This window comes from Balaenoptera borealis, assembly GCF_965194805.1.
Source record: "Balaenoptera borealis genome assembly, chromosome: 14".
Classification (NCBI taxonomy): Eukaryota; Metazoa; Chordata; class Mammalia; order Artiodactyla; family Balaenopteridae; genus Balaenoptera; species Balaenoptera borealis.
In genome coordinates this window covers 57008763-57033591 of record NC_138875.1, presented here as the reverse complement: position 1 = coordinate 57033591, position 24829 = coordinate 57008763, and the positions used below count along the sequence as shown (strand labels likewise).

At 38.9% G+C, this 24829-nt stretch overlaps 1 protein-coding gene and 1 pseudogene across 7 annotated transcripts in view; both read left to right on the top strand.

Annotated features, from left to right (window-relative positions):
• Nucleotides 1–24829, top strand: part of DLGAP1 (DLG associated protein 1) — an 856539-nt gene that overhangs the window by 409718 nt on the left and 421992 nt on the right. The window lies entirely within an intron of this gene.
• LOC309610530 (PX domain-containing protein kinase-like protein pseudogene) lies at nt 810–7422 on the top strand (annotated as a pseudogene). Its single transcript has one exon. The product of its transcript is annotated as a PX domain-containing protein kinase-like protein pseudogene (transcript).

Below are 24829 nucleotides of genomic sequence, written 5' to 3'. Positions count from 1 at the left end.
AACACTTTCACACAAAATGCCATGTCTTTCAAACGTTCCCATTGGATGCCTGTTTGTGTCGATCTCTATCTGTAAAATGAAAGATTTTCTGTTTCAAGTTGAAAGAGTTTCTAAGCTGAACATTAAGCAGGGATAACTTTAAATGCCTTGAAGATAAATCTGCTTCCCATGTTAAGCTGCCTGAACAAGAAGAAAATGGACCCCCAGAGAAATTAGATCCTTGGGCTACTGTCTTTCTTTCTTTTTTTTTCTCTCTCTTAAGAGTCATTCTCTTCCCATTTCTCTGCCCAAGGCGTCTGGACCCAGGGCTAATTCTTAGGGCATCCTCTCTCTCTCCACCACCCAGAGTAGAGACTCCAAACACAACCCTAACAGATGTCTAATCGTCCCTTGGGAAGCTTTCTGTCCAACTACTGAATGCTTCCAGTGTATTTCCCTCATCTTTCTATCTTCCCACTGGGGTCACACTTCTCTAAGCCTCATCCTCTACCACCCTCATTAAGAATCAGTGCTAACACCAAAGGAAACCATAAACTAAATGAAAAGACAACCTACAGAATGGGAGAAAATATTTGCAAACGATGCAACCAACAACGGCTTAATCTCCAAAATACACAAACAGCTCATACAATTCAACAACATAAAAAGCAAACAATCCAATAGAAAAATGGGCAGAAGACCTAAATGGACATTTCTCCAAAGAAGAAATACAGATGGCCAATAGGCACATGAAAAGATGCTCAACATTGCTAATTATTAGAGAAATGCAAATCAAAATTAGAATGAGATATCACCTCAGACCAGCTAGAATGGCCATCATTAAAAAGTCTGGGCAGTGGCAGCGGATCCCGGCAGGTGATGGGAGTCGGTGCCTCTGGACCTGCCCCTGGTCCCGAGGCGTTGGTGGTGGATGGGCATTCCGGGATGGCCTTCATGGAGAAGCCACCGGCCAGCAAGGTCCTGCTGGACAACACGGTGCCGCTGACAGCAGCCATCGAGGCAAGCCAGAGCCTGCAGTCCCACATGGAATATATCATTTGAGTACAAAGAAGAATTTCTGTAGAAAATAGCTGGCAGATTGTTAGGAGATACAGTGACTTTGATTTGCTGAACAACAGCTTGCAGACTGCAGGCCTAAGTCTACCTCTTCCTCCGAAAAAACTGATCGGTAACATGGATCGTGAATTCATAGCTGGGAGGCAGAAAGGTCTTCAGAACTATCTCAACATTATCACCACAAATCATATCTTGTCTAATTGTGAGCTGGTTAAGAAGCTTTTAGATCCAAACAACTATTCTGCAGACTATACTGAGATTGCCTTACAACAGGTTTCCATGTTCTTCCGATCAGAACCAAAGTGGGAAGTGGCGGAACCATTGAAATACATAGGTTGGAGGATAAGGAAGAAATATTTCTTGATGAAGATTAAAAATCAGCCAAAGGAGCGGCTAGTGTTAAGCTGGGCTGACCTCGGTCCTGACAAGTATCTGTCAGATAAAGATTTTCAGTGTCTAATCGAACTTCTGCTGTCCTGTTTGCACCCTTACATCTATCATGTTACCTTTGCCACAGCTAACAAATCCTCAGCATTGCTAATTAGAATGTTTAATGAAAAAGGAACTTTGAAGGACCTGATCTACAAGGCAAAACCAAAAGACCCATTCCTAAGGTACTACTGCAACCCTAAGAAGATTCAAGGCCTTGAACTCCAGCAAATAAAAACATACGGGCAACAAATATTAGCGGTACTAAAGTTTCTCCTTGACAAGGGATTCCCTTATGGGCATCTTCATGCTTCCAACGTGTTGCTGGAAGGGGACACTTGCCGGCTGCTGGACCTTGAGAATTCCTTGTTGGGCCTTCCTTCTTTCTACTGATCTTATTTCTCACAATTCAGGAAAATCAATACATTGGAGAGTGTGGACGTCCACTGCTTTGGCCACTTACTGTATGAGATGACGACCGCCAGACTCGGTGCCTATAGACTCCTTCTCTCCTGCACTGTCTATGGCTGTGGTGGCCATGTTGGAGTCTACACTGTCTTGTGAAGCCTGTAAAGATGGCAGGTCCACCATTTCCTGGCTCTTACAGATGCCATTATTCAGTGATGTTCTGCTAACTACTTCCAAAAAGCCACAGTTTAAGATCCCCACAAAGTTAAAAGAGGCATCGAGCATTGCCAAAGAATGTATAGAAAAGAGGCTAATTGACGAACAGAAACAGGTCCACCAGCATCAAAGACTGATGAGACCTCAGTCTCACCATGGATCTGAAGAAGAAAGAAAATAGAGGAAGATTATAGTTTGAAAGAAGTCAAAACAATCTGCTGTTGAAAATAGTGAAGAGCATTCAGCAAAATACAGCAACTCCAATAATTCAGCAGAATCTAGGGCCAGCTCACCTCTCACATCCCCGTCATCACCAACTCCACCCTCCACAGCAGGGATGCCCGCATTACCTCCTCCTCCTCCTCCCCCTCCTCCTCCTCCTCCACCTTCTCCACCTCCTCCTCTGCCACCAGCAGCTCTCTTGCCTCCTGAGAGCACAGAGGCACCCACACAGCTTCTGCCCCAGGCTGTGAATGGCATGAGCCAAGGGGCCTTACTCAGCTCCATCCAGAATTTCCAAAAAGGAACTTTGAGGAAAGCGAAAACCTGTGATCATAGCACTCCTAAGATTGGCTAAAGCTTTGTGTGTACACTTGGAGGGAAAAGTTCTTTTTTTTCCTTCCACCTCCAACCCCTAAAGTACCCTCTTTCTGGATGAATAATTGCTGAGCCAGTACAGCAACATACGACTTTGCAGATGCTCGTGTAAGAGGCTTTTCAAGAGGGAAATAATCTTCAAGTAGAGTAAAGTCAGGCTAGCATTGCTGCCTTAAGAAATATTTTGCTCCTTTGTTACTGTTGAAAAGGAATCTTGTTCATCCTCTAATGGTCATCTTTTGGTGGCAGCAGCATATTGGAATCAATTATTTCCACCAACAGAAGGAAATGGACAAAAAACAAAAACAATGACAATATACAGTCACAGCAGTGAATGGCCTTTGTGTTGCAATCCCTCCTATCCTGTCAGACAGCTCCTAGAAATGTTCCTCTCATAGTTCATTTCTCTATTCTAAAGCATTTTCTGGTTATTTCTTAGATAACTCCCATTTTTGCTACCTTAATCTCATCCTAGACATTAACACTGTAGCCCAAAGCACAGTTACGCCGCTGAGAGTCAGAGAAGCAACTGAGTTCTTCATTTTCCCCTCAAATAGAACGGGGAAAGTTCATAACAGTCTCTTAAGTTCAAACAGGAACTCCACTGTGGTTATAGAACTCAGGGCTGCTAAAGGAACTACTCTAGACTCTTAGTTCACTTTAGTTAGTATGTATCGAACAGACAAAAAAATGTTAACATCAGAAAAAGCTCTTTAGGGGCTTCCCTGGTGGTGCAGTGGTTGAGAGTCTGCCTGCTAATGCAGGGGACACGGGTTCGAGCCCTGGTCTGGGAAGATCCCACATGCCGCGGAGCAGCTGGGCCCGTGAGCCACAACTACTGAGCCTGCACGTCTGGAGCCTGTGCTCTGCAACAAGAGAGGCCACGATAGTGAGAGGCCCGCGCACCGCGATGAAGAGTGGCCCCCGCTTGCCACAACTAGAGAAAGCCCTCGCACAGAAATGAAGACCCAACACAGCCATAAATTAATTAATTAATTAATTAATTTTTTAAAAAAAGAAAAGCTCTTTAGAGGATCTTCTTAATCCTCAGCAATTAAGTCAAGTTTGGGGTTTGCCAGGGGAGGGTGTTATTATTACAACACAAGTACATTTGGCAAAATGAGTTCTGATTTTTGAAAGATTTATCCAAATATATCATCTTTTTAATGTTACTCATTTATTAGAAAGATCCTTTATCCTATGATTTGCTTAAACCCTTAAATAAATTGCACTTTAAAGGATTATAAATAATCCATCTAAAAATTCAAGTTACATCAGTGTTGGTTACGATGCAGAGAGAATGTCATTGTGTATAGTTTCATATAATTTGTGATAAATGTTCAGCTGTATTTTTTATTAAAATAAACCATATCACACACACAAAAAAAGTCTACAAATAACAAACGTGGAGAAAAGGGAACCCTCATACACTGTTGGTGAGAATGTAAGTTGGTGCAGCCACTGTGGAAAACAGTATGCAGGTTCCTCAGAAAACTAAAAATCGAGTTGCCATATGATCCAGCAATCCCACTCCTCGGCATATATCCAGACAAAACTATAATTCTAAAAGATACATGCACCTCTATGTTCATAGCAGCACTATTCACGATAGCCAAGACATGGAAACAACCTAAATGTCCATTGACAGATGAATGGATAAAGAAGATGTGGCAATATATATACAAAGGAATATTACTCAGCCATAAAAAAATGAAATAATGCCATTTGCAGCAACAGGGATGCAACTAGAGATTATTATACTAAGTGAAGTCAGAAAGACAAAGACAAATATCATATGATATCACTTATTTGTGGAATCTAAAATATGACACAAATGAACCTATCTATGAAACAGAAACAGAATCACAGACAATAGAGGATAGACTTCTGGTTGCCAAGGGGGAGGGGGGTGGGAGAGGGAAGGATTGGGAGTTTGGGATTAGCAGATGCAAACTATTATATGTAAAATAGATAAACAACAAAGTCCTACTGTATAGCACAGAGAACTAGATTCAATATCCTGAGATAAACCATAATGGAAAAGAATGTGAAAAAGAATGTATGTATATATATAACTGAGTCACTTTGCTGTACAGCAGAAATTAACACAACATTATAAATCAACTATACTTCAATTTTAAAAAAAAAGGAATCATTGCTAATACCCTGTTGTGGGGAAGAAAGGAAGAAGAGGTGTTTCCTACTGTCCCAAGGCCCGGTGATCATGAAGGGGCACTTCTGAAGGGCGACCCGTGTTCTACTGGCCTCAGTGTCAGCGTCCAGGACACTCGGGACCGCAGTGGGATTCTTCCCAGACTGGAGAGGGGGGCATTAGATAGGGTCCTGGCAGTGTGAAAAGACATCAACAGATCCCCGAACTCCGGAGATTTCACTGCTGAAGATTCGAGTGTTAACATGCGTGGCTGATGATGGGACCAGGATGATGAAACAATGTAGCGCATCAGAAAGACTGTTACCATAGACAGAGGCAGAGAGATGCTCACTAACCAAGTAAAACAGAAACATCCAAACTTTTAGTCTTTTTAACAGTAATCTGGAAAATGGCAGCAAGCTGGCACCATTTTTGAACTCCCCAAATCACCCCATACAAACAGAGCAACTAGGAGAGCAAAAGCAAAACCTCACAGGCCACATCTACAGTCAAGTGGTGGGAAAACATATCCCTGTGAACCCCCGGTATATGTGTGGGTTGGAATCAATGACTGGTGATGTTAAGATATGCGTGTTACAGGAAACAGAAAGAAGGAGGCAGAAGGGCCTCCTGTGGCCCCAGGAGCCTGTAGAGTCTTGTTGGCTCCAGTTTGTGGGTGAACACAGAGCACCACTGTGGGTGGTGCTGGGGCAGCCTGGGCCCCATGGACCCTCAACAGAGACCCGTAACAGACGTAACCAACGTCCCCTCTGAGACGAAGCCCCGCACTGAGGAGAAAACGCTGGGGATGGAATCCGTATTGAGCAGGAAAGAGACAATAGGGGCAAAGGAGACAAGAGAAAGAGAAGATCCAGATAAAAGTTGGGGAGGGGGAAAGGGTAGCTACCAGACACTGTGAGGCTGTCATTGTGAACGCTTCCCAAGACAGATGCGGGGGGCTAGAGCTGTGAAGCCAGGGCGCTCTCCTGATCCCACCTTCCCTCCTAAGAGTAAAGAAAACTCATGCCAGTTAAACATTAGTACAGAAAACAATTGCGGTCAAAGCCATAAGGGAAAATGGACCTGTGAAACACAATAATGTCCCTACAGACATGAAACGCGTGCTGGCAAGACAGGCCGACCCAAAAATGACAGTCTAATAATTCATATCAAGCTAAATAAAAGGGAAATAAGTGATAGAAGCCTTGAAAGAACAGCATAACCCCAAATTTAAAAAACTCAAGAAGATGCTAATTAGAGAAAACACAGACTTGAAAAGCAAGTCTATAAAATTTGGGAAAATACTAGAGAAGAAAGAAAAATTCACTTTAAAATCTCAGACTAAATAAGAACAACCAAAGCCGTGAATGAACACCACAGAAAAATGCTTTAAGAAAAATAGAATGGGAAAGAATGACTATCTTTTAAATAAAAAGATAAAATATATATACATACTTATATATATACATATATGTAAAAAAGATATAGACAACAGGAAAGGAGATCTAGTATCATAGAAGTACCTAAAAAAGAGGATCAGTGTAATGAAAGAGAACATATATTATCTATTATAATTCAAGAATATTTTTCTGAAATTAAAAAAAATACTTGCTCTACATATTGAAAGGACATACCTGGCAAAATTGACACAGAATGGCCTGCACCTAAACATAGTCTAGTAAAACTACTGATCTTTAAATAAAAAGAAAAAATTCTTTCTGGTGCCAAATTTAAAGATTAATATCCCTTATAAAGAAAGAAAATGAGACTGTCATCAGATTTGGCAATAGCAGTGCTTTATGCCAGAGGACAACAGGGTAACGTTTAAGAAATACAAGGAAAGCAAACCTGAGCTAAGGAGTTTATATCCAGCTACACTGATCTTTAAATGTAATGGTCACAATTGTTTATGCCCACGTAAGAACCCAGAGTATAGTTCCTATGAGTCTTTCCTGGGAAATTTACTGGAGAACAAGCTTCAGACAACCAAAATGATGGAAGAGACATCAACAGTAGTAGTGGTAGTGAGCACTAAATACAGTGTATTTGTTTGTATAAGTTGGAGTCCCTGTAGGTTCTAAGGGAGAGGGTGTAAGAGGAAATGGCCAAAGGATGGAGGGTAGATGAGAAAGAGGATATGAGACGTAGAGGAAGCCCTCTGATTGTCTCACAGGTATCAATGGGGAGGAAAAAGGTACTCGTTGAAAGTAGATTCTGGGGAATGGGAAACAGGGAGAAGAAGGGGTCACTAGCTAATGTCAATTTCGTTCATAGTAGGATGTTAGGAGGAAGTAGTAAAAGGGGGATTAAAGGTATCATACACAGATATTAGTAAGTTCATACATCATATTAGCTCATGTCAAAATATTAATAAAAAGGCATCAGAACAAAGAAACACAAACCTTTCTAAATACAAAAAGATATGCAAAAGGGAGACAGCAAGCAAACATTGTAGACCAGTACTTCTCAAACTATTGGTCGGGAAGGACCAGTAGTTTTGTTTGTTTGTTTGCTTTTTGTCCCCCCCCCCCCCGCCCCGAACAATGGCAAACCGCTATTTTTGTAAAATACACAGTCATATGCTTGGACTTTACGGCAGATTGCCTAAACATTTCTAAATGTGTTCTTTTGCTTTCTGTACATATGCCATGGCTTAGTAACAAACAGTTCATGGATCAGACTGGTAAATACCATCCAGTGAAAGAATAGGAATGTAAAGCAATAAGATTAGGGGTGCGTGTATATATTATATATATGGAAATATACATAACATTAATGTGACAAAACTGATGCCTGTTAAATTAATTAAACAAGGAGGCCATTAGACTCATGCCCTGATGCCACAGAACCCTGTGTAAGCAAACTAAAACCTAAGACAGTAAATGCTTCCAGGTTACAAAATTAAGACCTAAGGACAACCCATCACAAAGAGCCAGCTGGGCTTTAAGCTGCAGCTGATCAGTAATTTCCTTACTTCGCTTCCACCTTTTCTCTGTAACTTTCTCCCCAGGCTTCCGTCAGTGGAGCTATTAAAAAGTTCCAGTTTGGCACTGCCCTTTTGAATCAATTTTTGCTCAGATCTTAAATTTTTTAAGATCTTTTAACATGTCAAACATTTAGATCCTATTAATAAATGTAATTTATACATTTGGCTTAATTGGCTTAATTGGCTTAATTCACCAATTTCTTAGAAAGGATTTTCAGATTACTTAACAAAGCAAAATCTAACACTCCAGGTTAATATATTGATATATTATTTATGTATATTTTATATCTGTATACTTTTCTCCACTTGGAATAATACATGTAATTTTTTCAGATGAAGGAAAGTCTGAAAATTACACTAACACTTGTCTAATAAAGAGGAAGGGGATAAAAATATATATGATCTAGGTGCATATGTAAAATTAATACATATATAAGTAAACATTAACCTTAATGAAAGGATAAAAATCAGAGCCTTTAAAAATAAAATAGTAACCAAAAGGTAGAGGTAGGAAATAGGACAGAGGGGAAGAGGGGATAAGAATAAAAACCAGATTTGTTTTCTAAATTTGACTTTAGAGTCATATAAAAATTTACATAATTATAAAATTAAATTTAACGTAAAGCAGTCTGTAAACATCAAAATGTGACAGCTGAGCCTTATGTCCAGCAGGTGGCATAACAACACCAGGAGTACCCTTCCAAGTGTCTCTGAAACAGAGACTTGACTGTTGTCCTAAGTGGAATGTTACCATAAGAACAAAAACAACTACAGAGAAACTTAAACTGATATTTTCATCATTTTCTTGGTGGTATCTTAATATTTATTCTGAGACCATGTGTGTGTATTATGGATAAAAGCAAATGAGTAATTATATCATTGAAAACCTGAATATTTGACATAAGGAAAGTACACGGCAAAAAATAAAATCCTCTACTACTGAATTTGAATAAAAAGTATTTTATGATGCACATTATTTTATTAAACTAAATAATTCCTAGCTTTGTCCTCTGAAAAGACTTAGAAACAAGTGCTCGATCTCACACACTGAGATCATGGTCTCCACATACCATTTTCTACTAAAAGGAATCAAGTGCTCCTTGAAGAAACAGCTGATTACAGATCTGTGGCAGGAAATATATAAGATGATATCAGGATATCAAAGGCAGCTTTGATGATATCAGAATGCTGATATTAAGTTAAAGAAGCTCCCAGCAGCCAAAGGTGAGAAAACTTAAACAATAATAAACACAGTAACTGCAATAAGTTGAAACACGTCAAGTGTGCTAAAGTTCGTGTATTCCTAATGATACTATGAAAATAAAATACTACTGACCATCCTTGAAAAGGCAGGGAAACCAAAATCATTACAAACGAGCAAAGAGGAGAGATCAGGGAGGATGGAGGAGGGATGGAATGGGAGTTTGGGGCTAGCAGATGCAAACTAGTATATAGGATGGGTAAACAACAAGGTCCTACTGTATAGCACAGGGGACTATATTTAATATCCTGTGATAAACCATAATGGAAAAGAATATGAAAAAGAATATATATATATATATATATGTATAACTGAATCACTTTGCTGTACAGAAATTAACACAACATTGTAAATCAACTATACTTCGATTTTAAAAATTACAAATAGAAAATAAAGGGGAGAGATCAAATATTTATCCTGCTTTCTCTATACAAACTATTCCAAGTAACCAAGTAGTAGATGAGGTGTTTCTTTTCATAGAAGTATTTCATTTAATAAATGAAGAAGGAATTTTAAAATTTCAATGCCACCATTTTACAACCTTTAATGAATCATCAGATTCAGACAATGGTAATCACTGACTGCCGATATCACCAAAAAGCCATTAGGCATGTGCTTCTGGATGGAGGTATACCCCACCACCTATGGGATATTTTTGCCAGAAACTGAACCTTAATCTGATGACATTGCTATTCAATACTAGTTCTGTGGAGCGATCGAGCATTTGAAATGTGCCAAAGCCAAATGGAGATGCGCTTTAAATGTAAAATACACACCAGATAGCAAAAACTTAGTATGAAAAAAAGAATGTAAACTACTTCAATAATATTTATTATTGACTACAAGCTAAAATAATATTTGTATATGTTAGATTTTTAAAAATTATATCATTAAAATGAATTTCAGCTAATTCTCTTCCTTTTTTAAATGTCATTATAAAATTTTAAAGTACATCGATGATTAAAATAAGTGTATAAAAGGTAAAATAAAATTATGTTTATGGCTAATATTATATTTCTATTTGGACAGCCTTGCTCTAGTTGTAACTACAGCTTACAGGAAATACCTTGGACAAAGGAACATGTTACATGGCACCAGAAGAACGGAAATAGCAAAATCCAGGCTTTTGGAATCACTGTAATTCATATTTCTAATCCATTTTAACGAGAGTCAAATTTAACACAAATGTATGTGCCTGAGCATTATAATTCATGTAGAGGTAGTCATGAATATTAATATCTATGAAATCATAGATTTGGTTTCTCAGTTATATTCTCACTGTTGCTCATAAAAATAAATGTATAACAATTAAAAACTTATAAAACTTTGCATTGCCTAAAGTAATTTATTACCAGTAGTATGTGAACTGCCCTGTGCAAAACACTGATATATAATTTGTTCCTCCTGAAATTTTTAATTTTTAAATAAACTGAAAACTTATTATCTCAGTTTTATCAGCTATATACATACATAATTATTATCTCTATACTAGTAGAAAGCCTTGGTTTAAAATTTACTATGTCCTTAAGCCTCCAAATAGCATTCCTATAGCTCATGAGAACTTAATTTAAAATAATTTTCTTGATTAAAATGTAACACAAAACCAAATTAGACGTGAAATTTTTAAATCCTTTCCATCCTCTCTTCCATCTTTACTGTTGTCCCCGAAGTTAGACATTAAATGAATAAATGTACTATAAAATGTCAGAATAGGTACTGACTTAACGTTTGCTCATACTTCAATTTTAATGACTTTTTTACATACTTGACATAATAGGCAACGAAAAATATTAGGTAATTTGTGTCTCTGTTTATTAAATCAGAAATAATTTAATGGTATCTTAACTTCTATTTTTACTCATTTATGAAAAAAAAGTATGAAAATTTAGCATGCTTTAATTTTTTACCAGGACAGAAATGTCTAGCCAACTCACAGAAAGATATCTTACATGCTCATACAGCAATGCACTGATAAATACTGTATATATATTGAAAATCTTGGAATTTTTTTCTTTACTCACGCTGCACCAAAGCAAGCAACCACTAGGGGGCAGTGCTGTTAAGGCAACGGTCTCTTGGGGATTGGAAAGGACAGCTCAGATCAAACTACCAAAGGCTAATGAGATAAATAGCAACAAAAGCATGTGTTTGTTTCACCTTCCTTTTCTGAAGTTATACGGACAATACGCAAATTCATCGCAACCTCTTGGAAGAGACGTTTTGCTGAAAGCCTGAGCCCTTTAGCTTAGTGACAGTCTTTTGGTGACATCTTCAGTTCAATTAAAATCAGCTGAATTCCAAGCAACAAAAGCATAGTAAGTAACTAACCCTATCGTTTCTCCATTTTTTGGCTAAGATTGAAAGTAGTAATTAACCCATAAAGCCACCCACGACCTACAAAAAGAATAAGGTCAAAACTTAAAAATCCAAAGCCATGAAAATCTTTTTACAGTTTCTAAGATTATATTTTTGTCTTTTTTAAGGGCATAAAGTTCTTGTGAGCAGTTACTTGATGGTACATTTCGCAAAGAGTATTGGACATAGTCTATAAATCCTTAATCTGTGATAATGAGATAATCATTTATATGTCAGACGCAGAATAAGCAGACTGCTGTGTTCCAGTGCCTTTTACTATGATGTGAACTTTCTAATATTCAAGCAACAAATCACTTTTTTTTTCATTTAGAATATTAGAATCTAAGTATTATATAAGCTATACTTTGAATCATGCATTTGACTTACTTATATTTTAATAAACTATTCTAGATAGTTCACATTATTTAGTTTCGAACAATTCTTGAAGTCTCTTTGGAATATATAATTTCACAGCAGGTAGTTCAGGTGATTATAAAAGTGCATGATTAATTAATCCTAGTTGACTTTGATTCATTTCTTCAGATCTTTTTGACTTTGAAATTGTGCCTAGAATTTCTATAGCCTGTTTGTCTTGAGGTTTTTATAAACAGTAAATGCTTTGCTCCTCTCCATGTGGTGGCCATCATCTGGCTTTTGGCAACTAGAAATTGCAGCTCGCCGGGGTTTCTGTCAGGTTGGAGATATTTTTACTCTTACCACATCGGTCAGCATCCCATTGCACAGAGACCTCGCTTCAAAGGGTTGAAAAGAGAATTTAAAGCAGCAGCTGTTTACAGAGCAGTGGGCAGGTTAACAGAAAGCAACCAGAGAGGCTGAATTACCCAGAAATCAGCACAGTGGGAAGTGGTCCCCACCCTAGGCGTGAAGGGATGGAAGCAAGGAAGAAAGAGTGTTTCCGGAGCCTGAGAGCACTGGAGCTGCCATCCTCGAGGGACCACTGCTGACACACGGATGCTGGGAGGAAGCACGCCAGACAGACCCACCCTCTGTCCGTCCTCCCACCCTCTACTCTCCACCAGTGCCTCACTTGACCACCCAGAGCTTGGCAGGGAGGAGTGGACCACAGGGAGAGGGGTGGCCACAGCAAATGGGGAAGAAACAGGACCACTGAAGGGACCGACTCAAAAAAGACAGTCTCACTACTGAAACTTGTCTGTATGGCTCCCCCCTGAGCTTTTTACTTCACTCCCCACATTCTTGCCAAACCAAAGCAGAAACAGTATTTTAGGGAAACGCTTCCTTACGCACGCCAGGCTTTTAGACAAACGTTTTGTTCCCTACTGCCTGTCTCCCATCTTTTGTGCGATTCAAGAGGAAGCACTGTTTGTGCTAGAAAAGCCTAGAATTATTTCTTTTCACCATCTCACCATGACAAGCTTTTGAGTAGATTCAGTGCAGTCAGTGCTCCTTGAGTTTGGGGAGCTCAGTCAGTGATCCCCAGAGAAGGGAGACTGGATTAATTCCCTTCTGTATCCCTAAGGAGTTGCCATGAAAGACCTAGCTCAACTCAGCACCCCCAACTGAACCATTGGAATCTCACCTTGTTTGGCTGATTTTCAGTGTTTCCTTTCCTTCTTATAATCTATTTGAAACTCCAGCAGGAAAAAAAATTCAAATGCAAAACATGTCACTTTCATAAAATATGGCTCTCCTTGTATCCTACCCCTTCCTTACCCTACCTCCCCTTCTTTTTTTTTAAATTTATTTATTTATTTATTTATGGCTGCGTTGGGTCTTCATTGTGGCGAGCGGGGGCTACTCTTCGTTGCAGTGCATGGGCTTCTCATCGTGGTGGCTTCTCTTGCTGCGGAGCACGGGCTCTAGGCACACAGGCTTCAGTAGTTGTGGCACGCGGGCTTCAGTAGTTGTGGCACGCGGGCTTCAGTAGTTGTGGCTTGCGGGCTTTAGAGCGCAGGCTCATTAGTTGTGGCTCACGAGCTTAGTTGCTCCGCGGCATGTGGGATCTTCCCGGACCAGGGCTCGAACCCGTGTCCCCTGCATTGGCAGGTGGATTCTTAACCACTGCGCCACCAGGGAAGTCCCCCTACCTCCCCTTCTGATCTTTCCTGAAAGGACGAAAGAAAAGGAAATCTCTATGGTTTCACTCTAATTACACTATCATTAAATGACTGATGATTTTGTCACACAAGTATGGGCAAAGCTCTGTAAGAAAGCAACTGATTAAAGCTGATGACTTTCTTTCAAAACGCATATTCTGAAATTGAATCAGTGAATAAAAATTTATTCTTTTTTCTCCCTTCTTTCCTCAGAGTCCTCTGCATTATGCAAAGGAAGCCTCATCTTATTTTATTCCCAAACCCCTTTTCTCTTTCCCCTACACTGTTGGTTCCCATCTTATTCCCACTTACATCACTGCTATACTGAGTGGGTCCCAGGTGTGTGGGCTTTGTACAAGCAAGCTTTATCTCTTCATCTACTTGCTTCTGAAGATAAATCCTTGGCAGAAATGCAAACAAATGGAATGGGTTTGTACCTTTCTGTCAGGGGCAAGGCCTTCCTATAGCAACCCAATCACAAAACTGACTTGATTTTCTTCTAACAGTTCTGAGCAAAATTAAAAACTGGATACCGCTACCTACATTGGGGCAGATTTAATATTGCTGGATTCTCTTGTGATTACAGGGTGCGTACACTCTCTCACACCTTTTCCAAATAGGTCTTACAAGTCTTCAAGGGACCTGTGTCAGCTAAATAATCTTGAGAGTTATTACAAAGAAAGTTTAAGTGTTTTTTAAATATTTGTACATTTATCGATGCCAGTATTTATAGTTCAGTTTATTTGTACAGGTTGTACCACTTACTAACAATGAGACCTAATTAAAATAGGAAGCTTTTATGTCAATTTTGGGGGGAAAAAAAGGAAGAGAAAAGCTAACAGATCTATGCCTTAAAAATACAGATCTTATAATTTCAGTTCAAAGGAGCCAGTTGGGCCACCAGACTTCCCCACTTCACAAAAGAGCTGCTTGGCTAAGGGTGTTCCAAACAAGACATCTTTTTTTTTTTTTTTTAATGCTTTAAATCATTAAAAATAGAGGGAACAAATCTAAGAAGGTAAACCAATTAAGTAGGAACTTTTTAATGAACATTTTTTTAGGCATATAGAAATTGCAAGGAATAAGAGGAGTTTTCTGCAGGCACTGTCGTATTAGGCTAGATTTATCCTGTTTATTGTGGAACCACATGACTGGATGTGGCATCCAGGGAGAGGAGTATTCTATGATGTAGAGAAACATCTAGTTTCTCTTCAATTTGTCATTTTTAGAAATAATCACAAAGAAGTGCATTTTTCCATAGTCTTCCATATACAAAGTATGTCAAGGCAGGACAAATATTATGATTTATATTCCATTAAATAGTCATTGTAGGGTTATTACCTTTGAATAAATTATGACCTCAAATGTATCTAAGGAAATTATAAAAGTGAAAATAAATGTATCTGAATGCACTTTTTAAACTTTAATACTTACAAGGATAATTAAAACACTAGCACCTACTGTTGTTCTATAGATTGAGTGTAAATACGCAAAGCACTTGGAACAAGACCTGGCAGAGGTCAATATAAGAACTCGCTATTATTACAGAGTTTTTGAAATAATTATGGTTATAATTGAATTTTAGAATTTTAAAATAGGATGAAAGAATTAGCATTCAAGTCAGTGGTTTTCAACCTTTTTTTAAGCAGCAAAATCTAATTTTTCAAAAATTCTTTCTGCAAACACAAAAGGTCGAGTGCACCCCAATGAGTAGGCCAGATAAAAAGGAGTCTCTGCTTGAAGTGGGGCCCAGATTCCCAGCATCAGCTGAATCCCCCGAGGCAACTCCGGAACCCAGTCTGAAAGCTAAGCCAAGGCACCCCACCATTTCACAGATGAGAAAAATAAACCCTAGGGAGGGAGATGCCCTCATTCCCAAAGCCAGCACATTCAGATTGCTTCCCAGAAAATAACTAATACCTGGTCTACCTGAAAACAAATGCTTTTTGCAGGAGATACTCAAAACAGTTAACCAGTAACCAACCAGAATATCTCTGCCTAGCTGGAGCCTCTCATAATCAGTAATAACTCGTTAGTTACTAAATTATAAGGCATTTTTGTGGGAGGCAGGATGTCACAGTGGAAAGATGGGGGAGCCAGGCCTTTAGTTTCAAAGTGATGTTAACAACTGGTGATTTCCTGTTGATGGGAATGTAAATTGGTGCAGCCACTACAGAAAACAGTATGGAGGTTCCTCAAAAAACTAAAAATAGAGTTGCCATATGATCCAGCAATCCCATTCCTGGGCATATACACAGACAAAACTATAATTTGAAAAGATACATGCACCCCTATGTTCATAGCAGCACTATTTACAATAGCCAAGACATAGAAACAACCTAAATGTCCATCGACAGATGAATGGATAAAGAAGATGTAGCGTGTGTACACAAACACACACACACACAGAGGAATATTACTCAGCCATAAAAAAGAACGAAATAATGCCATTTGCAGCAACATGGTTGGACCTAAAGATTATCATACTAAGTAAAGTAAGTCAAAAAGAGAAAGACAAATACCATATGATATCACTTATATGTGGAATCTAAAATATGATACAAATCAACATATCTATGAAACAAAAACAGACTCATAGATATAGAGAACAGACTTGTTTGTGGTTGCCAACGGGGTAGGAGAGAGAAGGAATGGGAGTTTGGGATTAGCAGAGGCACACTATTGTATATAGGATGGATAAACAACAAGGTCCTACTGTATAGCACAGGGAACTATATTCAATATTCTGTGACAAATCATAATGGAAAAGAATATGAAAAAGAATATATATGTATAACTGAGTGCTGTACAGTAGAAAGTAACACAACATTGTAAATCAACCATACTTCAGTAATTTTTTTAAAAATCTATATTAAAAAAAAAGAACTGGTGATTTCAACAATGTATAGTCATACTGAATGCACACCAGCTAAATGTCAGCTCTGGGTGTTTGAGATGTCCTCTGCTGGAAAAAATCCACGTCAGATTGGAATCTTGTTGAGAATAGCTATTCTACAGATGGAAACTCCAGAGAACGGTATCTATTTTCCTCTCATTTGGTCTCTTTAGAAATTAAAGTTTTGTTCTCCTCTGGCCTTTTCCAAAACATTTAGGCATATTGTCTTCCAAAATAAGGAACTACTGATGATGATCACCATTTTTAAAGAAAGTAACAGTATAAATCACCTCTCTTACATGGGAGAGAGTAATGTGAACCAAATATCCATTGCCATAAATGAATTTGTCTGTGATAAAGAACTACTGTGAAGTTAAAATTCTTAAACCCAGGTCATTGCAGAAAGTTGACAGTAGTTGTCTGGGATAGAAATTGCAAATGATTGCTTTGTATTTATCATTCAGAATAAGTTGAACAGTCCAAATAGCTGAGAGCTACTAATTGCAGAAGTGGATCCATCTTAACAGAAGAATTTACAAAAATACTTGTCGTTCCCTTGTACTTACTGAAATAAATGACTGTTGCCAGTGGTTCTTGACACAAAACGTTACCTGCATAATAGGCAGGTGATAGTGACAGGAGGAAAAAAAGAACACAGACCAGCCTGGTGCCCCAGATGGGAGAACTGGTATGCTGGATTGAACGGGAGGAGGGTGCGGGGAGAGATGTGTGCAGGGAGAGATGGGAATGGGAGACTGTGTGTGTGAGAGAAACCAGCAAAGCGGATACAAACAGCTTCTTAACTTGAACTCGGATGGATTCCTGCGACTTCATGAAGTTTAGACTAGACTCCCCTATGTCAAAAACAGGTCTGGCCCTCTGTCATATGCCAGAAAAATATCTCTGCATCACTTTTCTGGCTCCTGGAGGAAGGAAGGAGGGAGGCACAGGAGCAAATTCGTTTACGTGTGTGACTTCAAGGGAAGAGCATTTGGCTAATGAGTCAGCAGCTGTTTGGTTAAGCTAATGACTCATCCTGGGATATTTATGGAGCACAGCTATTTTTCAAGCTTGTAAAAATGTAAAGGAAAAAAAAAAAAAGCTCCCTAAGACCCCAAAAGCAGATGTTTCTGCAATTATGAACAAAGTATACTGTTCATACAGTAAGAACTGTAAGCTCTTCCTCCAGATTCATCAGTTTATCTGTGAAAACATGCGAGTCTTCTTAAGAGGTGCTAGATTTATTGCCAGTGAACAGAGAACGTCTACCGATTACTTATTTTATGCCAAGCATTGTTCTGTGCAAAAAAAAAAAAAAAAACATAAGACAAAAGCCCCAGCCTTTAAGAAGTAAAGTATGATAAGAAAGTTATATACCCCAAAAACATAACTAATAATGAAAAGTGATCTTTTTAATGACAACATGAGTGTCATGGGCTATAATTGGCATAACTTCTCATCTGCTTATAATAAATATATATTACATACTAGTTATATATAATTATATATTATATAATTATATTGTGTTATATATCAATTATATTAATGTGTATTAATATGGAATCTATTACAATCTATTATTGTTATAATTACTATATAATTATTAATAGCTTATAATTAATAGTTGCTATCTATTGAAACCTTACTGTGATCCAGGCCTTGTGCATCTGAGGCCTCCTGTCAGAAAAGCATGTATTCCAAAGAGAGTTTAAAATTGGACTAAAAGAAATAGCATAAACCCCACTGAGAGGAGACAGAGGGGAGTGTGACAGAGGCCTAAGAGATGGCTGTCGGGGTGGTCATCACATTTGGCTCAGAGGTACTTGCTAATCAAGAAAGGGAAACTGGATATGTCACAGAAACTCAAGGAGGTGGTTCATCCAGCTGGTGTCTCTGAATAAGGGTTCGCGCAGGAATTAGATCTGAAATTGCCTTTGAAGCATGGGTAAGATTCATTTACTAATGGCAGGAATTTCCCAGCAGGGAAATGGCTTGAACAAAAACAGTGAGGCAGACACAGGACAGTCACAACTCGCTGCCTGAACAGCCACACTCCGATCGGTACATAAACCCGTTTGATTAGAATGAAGGACACACGTGGGGAAGAGTGGGCAGGAATCCGGGGCTCCTGGGCTGGAGAAAGGCTCAAAGGCCGAAGTGGATTAGTAGCAGGAAGATTACTCTGGGCCGAGTGCAGCGTGCGCGAGGCTGGCAGCGGGAATCTAGGTAGGGGTTTGCTGTAGACTGGCCTAAGGAAAATGAGACAGGACCTACCACGCAGAGAGAATGCCAAAGAAAGGAAAAGGAAGCCACAGCGAAGGTAGGTGAGGACTACTCAACTGTGAGAAGCAACCAGAGAAAAAAACTAAAGATGGCTCTAGAGTCTGAAGCCGGGGTGACCGGATGAAAGCGGTGAGAGTAGACCTGTCTCGTCGGACAAGAAGTTCTTTTAGACACAGCACTGAGCTTAGAGTGCTGGCCGAGCTCATGCTAGTGATGGACACAAGAAACAAATCTCGCCCGCATCTGAAATACAGGGAACTGCAGCCAGGAGCTAAGTGGGGACCTGCGATTTCTATTTGAACAGTCAGGTCCAGGTGACACTCGGGTGACTGACTGATGAGATCTCAGGGAATGTTGAGAAAAAAGCATCCTGATTGGGGGGGAGGGGGGGTGATAGGTACCTGCGCTTAGAAGGCATATTAGTTTGGGTGGTTTAAAGGACATAAATTTTTCCCACAGTTTTGAAAGCTGGAAGTTCAAGATCAAGGTGTCAGTTTCTCCTGGGGCCTCTTCTCCTTGGCCTGCAGATGGCTGTCTTCTCCCTGTGTCCTCACGTGGTCACCCCTCTGTACATGTCTATGTTCTAATCTCCTCTTCTTATAAGGGCCCCAGTCATATTGGATTAGGTCCCACCCATAGGACCTTATTTTAAACTTCATAATGTACTTAAAGGCCCTGTTTCCAAATACAGTCATAGTCTGCAATACCTGGGGGCTTAGGACTTCCACATATGAAATTTGAAGGGACACAATTCAGCCTGTAACAGAAGATAAGAAAACTCGTAAATGGGGACGAGGATGAGCATTAAAGCTTCAACAGACACAAAGGGCCCGGGAATTAAGGACTCCTCTTTTTGTTTGTATGTTAGGTGGTACCAGGACTGGCATTCTCTGAGATCTTGCCCAAACATCTCCCATTACACAGTAACATTACAAAGTGAATTTTCAATGCCGCACCTTTTCAATTCTGCACACCTGAGAGCATGGTGCCTAGAGAGTCAAAAAAATGACCTAAATAAACCCAGTTAGTTAAGAAGCATAAATGACGTCTAGGTGGCGTTGATTTTTTTTTTTTTAATTAATTAATTTATTTATTTATTTATTTTTGGCTCTGTTGGGTCTTCGTTTCTGTGCGAGGGCTTTCTCTAGTTGCAGCAAGTGGGGGCCACTCTTCATCGCGGTGCGCGGTCCTCTCACTGTCACGGTCTCTCTTGTTGCAGAGCACAAGCTCCAGACGCGCAGGCTCGGTAGTTGTGGCTCACGGGCCTAGTTGCTCCGTGGCATGTGGGATCTTCCCAGACCAGGGCTTGAACCTGTGTCCCCTGCATTGGCAGGCAGATTCTCAACCACTGTGCCACCAGGGAAGCCCTGATTTTTTTATATCAATAAATGCATCACAAAAGCAAGGTGAAAATCACAAGGAAGATGGTTGAGACACTGCACCGTTTTGTCTTATGATTTTCTGATTTTTGTTCTTTCAAAAGATTACCAACTGGAGAAGTTTCCCAAGCTTTCCCATTTGGTGAGGGTGCTTATTTTCTTCTGTCTGTTCACAGGAGACTTCTCTTCTCTTCTTTCCATTATTTCTGACCAAATAGGGCTGTCTGTGCCTTTCTTTCCATTTAGAATTCCAAATTACCTGTCTTTTCATCTCTCCCCGTCAAGCCCAAGTTCCGGGCTCCGGTGGTAGCATTTCAGTGTTACCTGCTATCATTCTAGGGGCTGTTTGCTGGAAACCTGCCCAGCTGTAAGCTTCCTGCACATACTGATATCTCTTCAGAAAATAACACAGACTTTAGAGAAGGCTAATGATTTATTTCCCCATCCTGATAAGTTTTGCAAATGCTTCACTCACAATGGAAGACTATGGGTGGGACTGGAATTTATATTTTTGTTCTCGGCAGGAGGGTGGGGTGTAAGAAACACCATAATCTCACATTGTGGTGTCAATCATTCTTTACTCGGTTTATGTTCTTCTACAGGTTTATTCTGGTATTTACTTTCAGTAGAGGACCCAAAGCATTTTTTTAAACCTAAATATGTCTCAGGTAAACTCTAGTACTCCAGAGACAGCTCACTTTGCACATGACTTAGTGGAACATGTATTTTCAACCCCCTGTAACCAGCTAGTGGGAACTTGGCAAGTGACACATCCTTTGTCGGTCTGAGCTGCCTCATCTAACAGCAGAGATTGATACGGTGCTGAGTGCATCAGGAAAATGAGTTTTATTTTGGAAATACTGAGTTTAGCGTCCTGTTTGAACAAACAAGTATCCCTGTCCTTCTGGGACTGCTGTGAGATTAAATGAGTACTTGGTATAAAGTTAATTCAAGAAACGGCAGCTAGTGAGATTATTAATTCAAGGTAGCTTTTGCCTTTTCCTGCCGAATATCCCCTAAACTCTCGCAAATGTGAGATTAATGAGTAAGAAACAGATGTGCTCATAACTTTGCTCTGAAATCTCAAATAAGGCAAAAATAATTCTAAGTAACAAATATTCTTTTCTTTTTTTGTGGGTAAGAACAATTAACATGAGACCTACACTTAACGCATTTTTAACTGCACAATACTCTTAACTACAGATCTAATATTATACAGCAGATCTCTTGAACTTAATCATCTAGCATAATTGAAACTTTGTACTCCTTGAACAGAAACTCCCCATTTTCCCTGCACCCTAGCTCCTGACAATCACCATTCTACTCTCTGTTTCTGTGAGTTTGACTATTTTAGAGACCTCATATAAGTAGAATCATGCCATATTTATTCTTCTGTAACTGGTTTATTTTATTTAACATGATGTTCTCCAGGTTCATCCATGGTGTCACATAGAGTAGGGTTTTCTTCTTAAAAGACAAATATATATCTGTATTCCTTTGATTTCTCTAATGTTTTCTGTGAGTAAATTTTATAGGAACCTGTTTCTGATGGGTGATCGTAACTCTTTAGATACGAACATGAGTGATTCCATTTTACTCTTCAAAGTTACCATATTAAAGTTTAATAATTGTAGAAAAAATTTCTAGCAAATCTCTTAAAATACAAGCAATTGAGGCTTCTCATTTTATCCTTTACTTTTCCATCATATTCTCAAACCAAATTAATAAGTAACTATTAATCACCTAAACTCTGTAAGGCACTGTGCTAGACTGCTGTAGAATATACTGAAAAGTACAAAATCGGCTTCTTTCCAACCAGCTGGGAAAAAAAGGCATAATGATGAGGGAAAAGATGGATATAAATGCAATACATGTCTGAAGGGCCTACTGTGTGTCAGGCACATAGGGAGTAAGAACTACTTTAGACTATCTCGTCGAAACCTCACCACATCCCCAAGACATGCCTGACCCATTGATGTTCAGAGGAGGTAAATTGCCAGCCCTACGTCACAGGTCTGTCTTGCTCTAAAAGCCTAAGTATTTCCTATATCATAATACCCATCATGAAAAGTTACACAGTAGCCAACAACATACTAACAATAAACAACTGTCAAGATAATTGCAAAAGAGTTGTCATATGGTACTAGCGATGAAAAGTATGTGTTTTAAGAGATCAGAGGAGGCAAGAATCATTGGACTAAAATGATCAAGCAAAGTCCTACAGAATATAACCCGACACTATACCCTACATATCCATGTGGTTCAGTACCCCACAAATTCTCTATAACCCAGTCCAGTCCAGTCCATCATGGGACAACCAGACAATAGTCAATCAGCTCTCTATTTTAATTTCAAGCATTTTATTCCAAGCCATACAGAACTGAAGGGCACTGGAGATTTGGGGTGACCTTCCCTTACCTTGCCAGCTCTTCTCTAAGCTCCTTTGAGGCCCCTGCCCTTAGCTACTGGACCTTCTGGAACAGGAGAAGCCACCACTTTGCAATGAGCACAGAACATTCCCAGGAACTCTTCCTTCCTTTCCTTCCCCTATGGTCCCTAAATCCTTTCGTTACCTTTTAACACCCCCAGGCCAAAGCCCTGCCTCCTGTTGTATATGACTCCGCCGTAGGTTGTCATCTCAGCCATGTCTGAGTTATGCTAGTGTGTCTACATCCTTGCTGGCTTTGAGTCATATCACAAAAGGTGACAGAGGAGAAACTGGGGAGGAAAACCAAGCCTTCTCCAAATATAACTATGATCCAAGTCTTTTTAAAAGGTGTTCTGATTTAATAAATAAAGTACATTTTCCCCCTTAGGGACAAATACTCTGCATTCTGCCTGTCCAGAAATATGGACCTTTTGTAGGCGGGCATTTCTAATTTTTAATTTTCTTGTATTTTGAAGTTCTACTGTTTCCAGTGCATTTGTTATTTGAGAATCCTTTTAAAATAGGAATCTATATAAAAACAAACTAGGATCTTGTCTTTAAAAAAGTAACCTCTGAAAATGGGTGGCAGTGAGCATATGGATATATTATCTGGACCTTAGAGAAAGACGAGTACAATGAAAATTGAATAATTTTTTTTCTTTCCAGAGAGGAATAAGAAAGATATGTGGCATTCACACCTGCACAGCTAATGCGAAGCTTAATTATTTCTGCTAGAAATTAGAAAAACATCCTTCCTTTTGCAAACACAATCTAAATCACACTGAACAAAATTACCATTGGCAAAGATGAAAATCCCGCCTCATTTTGGACAGAAATTATTAGTTAGCCCATAAGTACTTCCTGCTGATCGAGCACTGCTCCAAAACCTGATATCTCGAATTTGGCAAAGTCTTTCTTTTCTAGCTGATGTTCCTGGTAAAAGTTGGGCCACTGCTCCCGTGTCCTCCGACCCCACAATTAGCCAAGACCCATTGAGGCAGCGTGTATCACCTGTGGGTAGACCATGCTGCATCAGATTCTTCTCCTTTCTTGCTGTTTCTACCCCTCATTATATCATCATGACTCAATGCAACGACTTCACTCAGACAAGTGGATTATTCTTGCACTTCCCGCATACTCTTCATTTAATTCTACTTCTAAAATGTTGTTGTGCTTTTCCCTTAGTTTTTATGGCCTCCTCCTCCTCCACCTCACTGCCAGTCAAAATCTGGCCTATACACCCCAGAAAATTCCAAATGGAAGAGGAGCTGACTGCAAAATCCAACCGTTAGACAACTAGAGGGAAAAGAAGAAAATGGTCTTTAAAAAGTTCTAGAATGGGAAGAACTTTTAAGCTTTGGAACAATAAAAGAAACCATAAAAGAATCAATACAATTGATTGCATAATATTTTAAAATTTTGATATAGCTTTAAAGTAAATAAAATGAAAACCATTAAGAAAAAGCTATATAGAAGTATCAGTAGATGTGTGTTAAGACAATTTTAAAGAGAAAAGAGGTAACTACTAAAGAGTCATAGAGGCATGACTATGATTTAATGTCAGTTTAAATTATGAGAGGCAAGGTTTTTTCTATTAAATTAACATATTTTAATATTTCTTCAGAGATTAGGTCATGATGATAATAGCACTTTTTATGTGTTGCTGATAGCATTATTATTTAATACAGATCTCTTGAAAAGCAATTTTAATCAAACATTAAAAGCTAAGAATAGACTCATGCCTTTGACTCAATGATTCCATTAAAAGAAATTATCCTAAGAAAACAATATAGCATCTTCAATAAATGGTGTTGGGAAAACTGGACAGCAACATGCAAAAGAATGAAACTGGACCACTATCTTACATGGTACTCAAAATCATCAAAATGGGTTAAGGACTTGAACCATAAAACCTGAAACCCAAAACGATAAAACTCCTAGAAAAAATATATAAGGGGTAAGCTCTTAGACATCAGTCTTGGCAATGATATTTTGGATTTGACACCAAAAGCAAAGGCAACAAAAGCAAACAATAAACAAGTAGAACTGCAAAAATATAAATAGCTTCTGTGCAGCAAAAGAAACCTTCAACAAAATGAAAAGACAACCTATGGAAAGGGAGAAAATGTTTGCATATCATATATTTGGTAAGAAGTTAATTTTAAAAATTTATAAATAACTCTTAATACTCAATAGCAAAAAAAAAACAAAAACAAACAAACAACCCAATTAAAAAATGGGAAAAAGATCTGAATAGACAGTTTTCCAAAAAAGACACAGATGGCCAACAGGCACATGAAAAGAT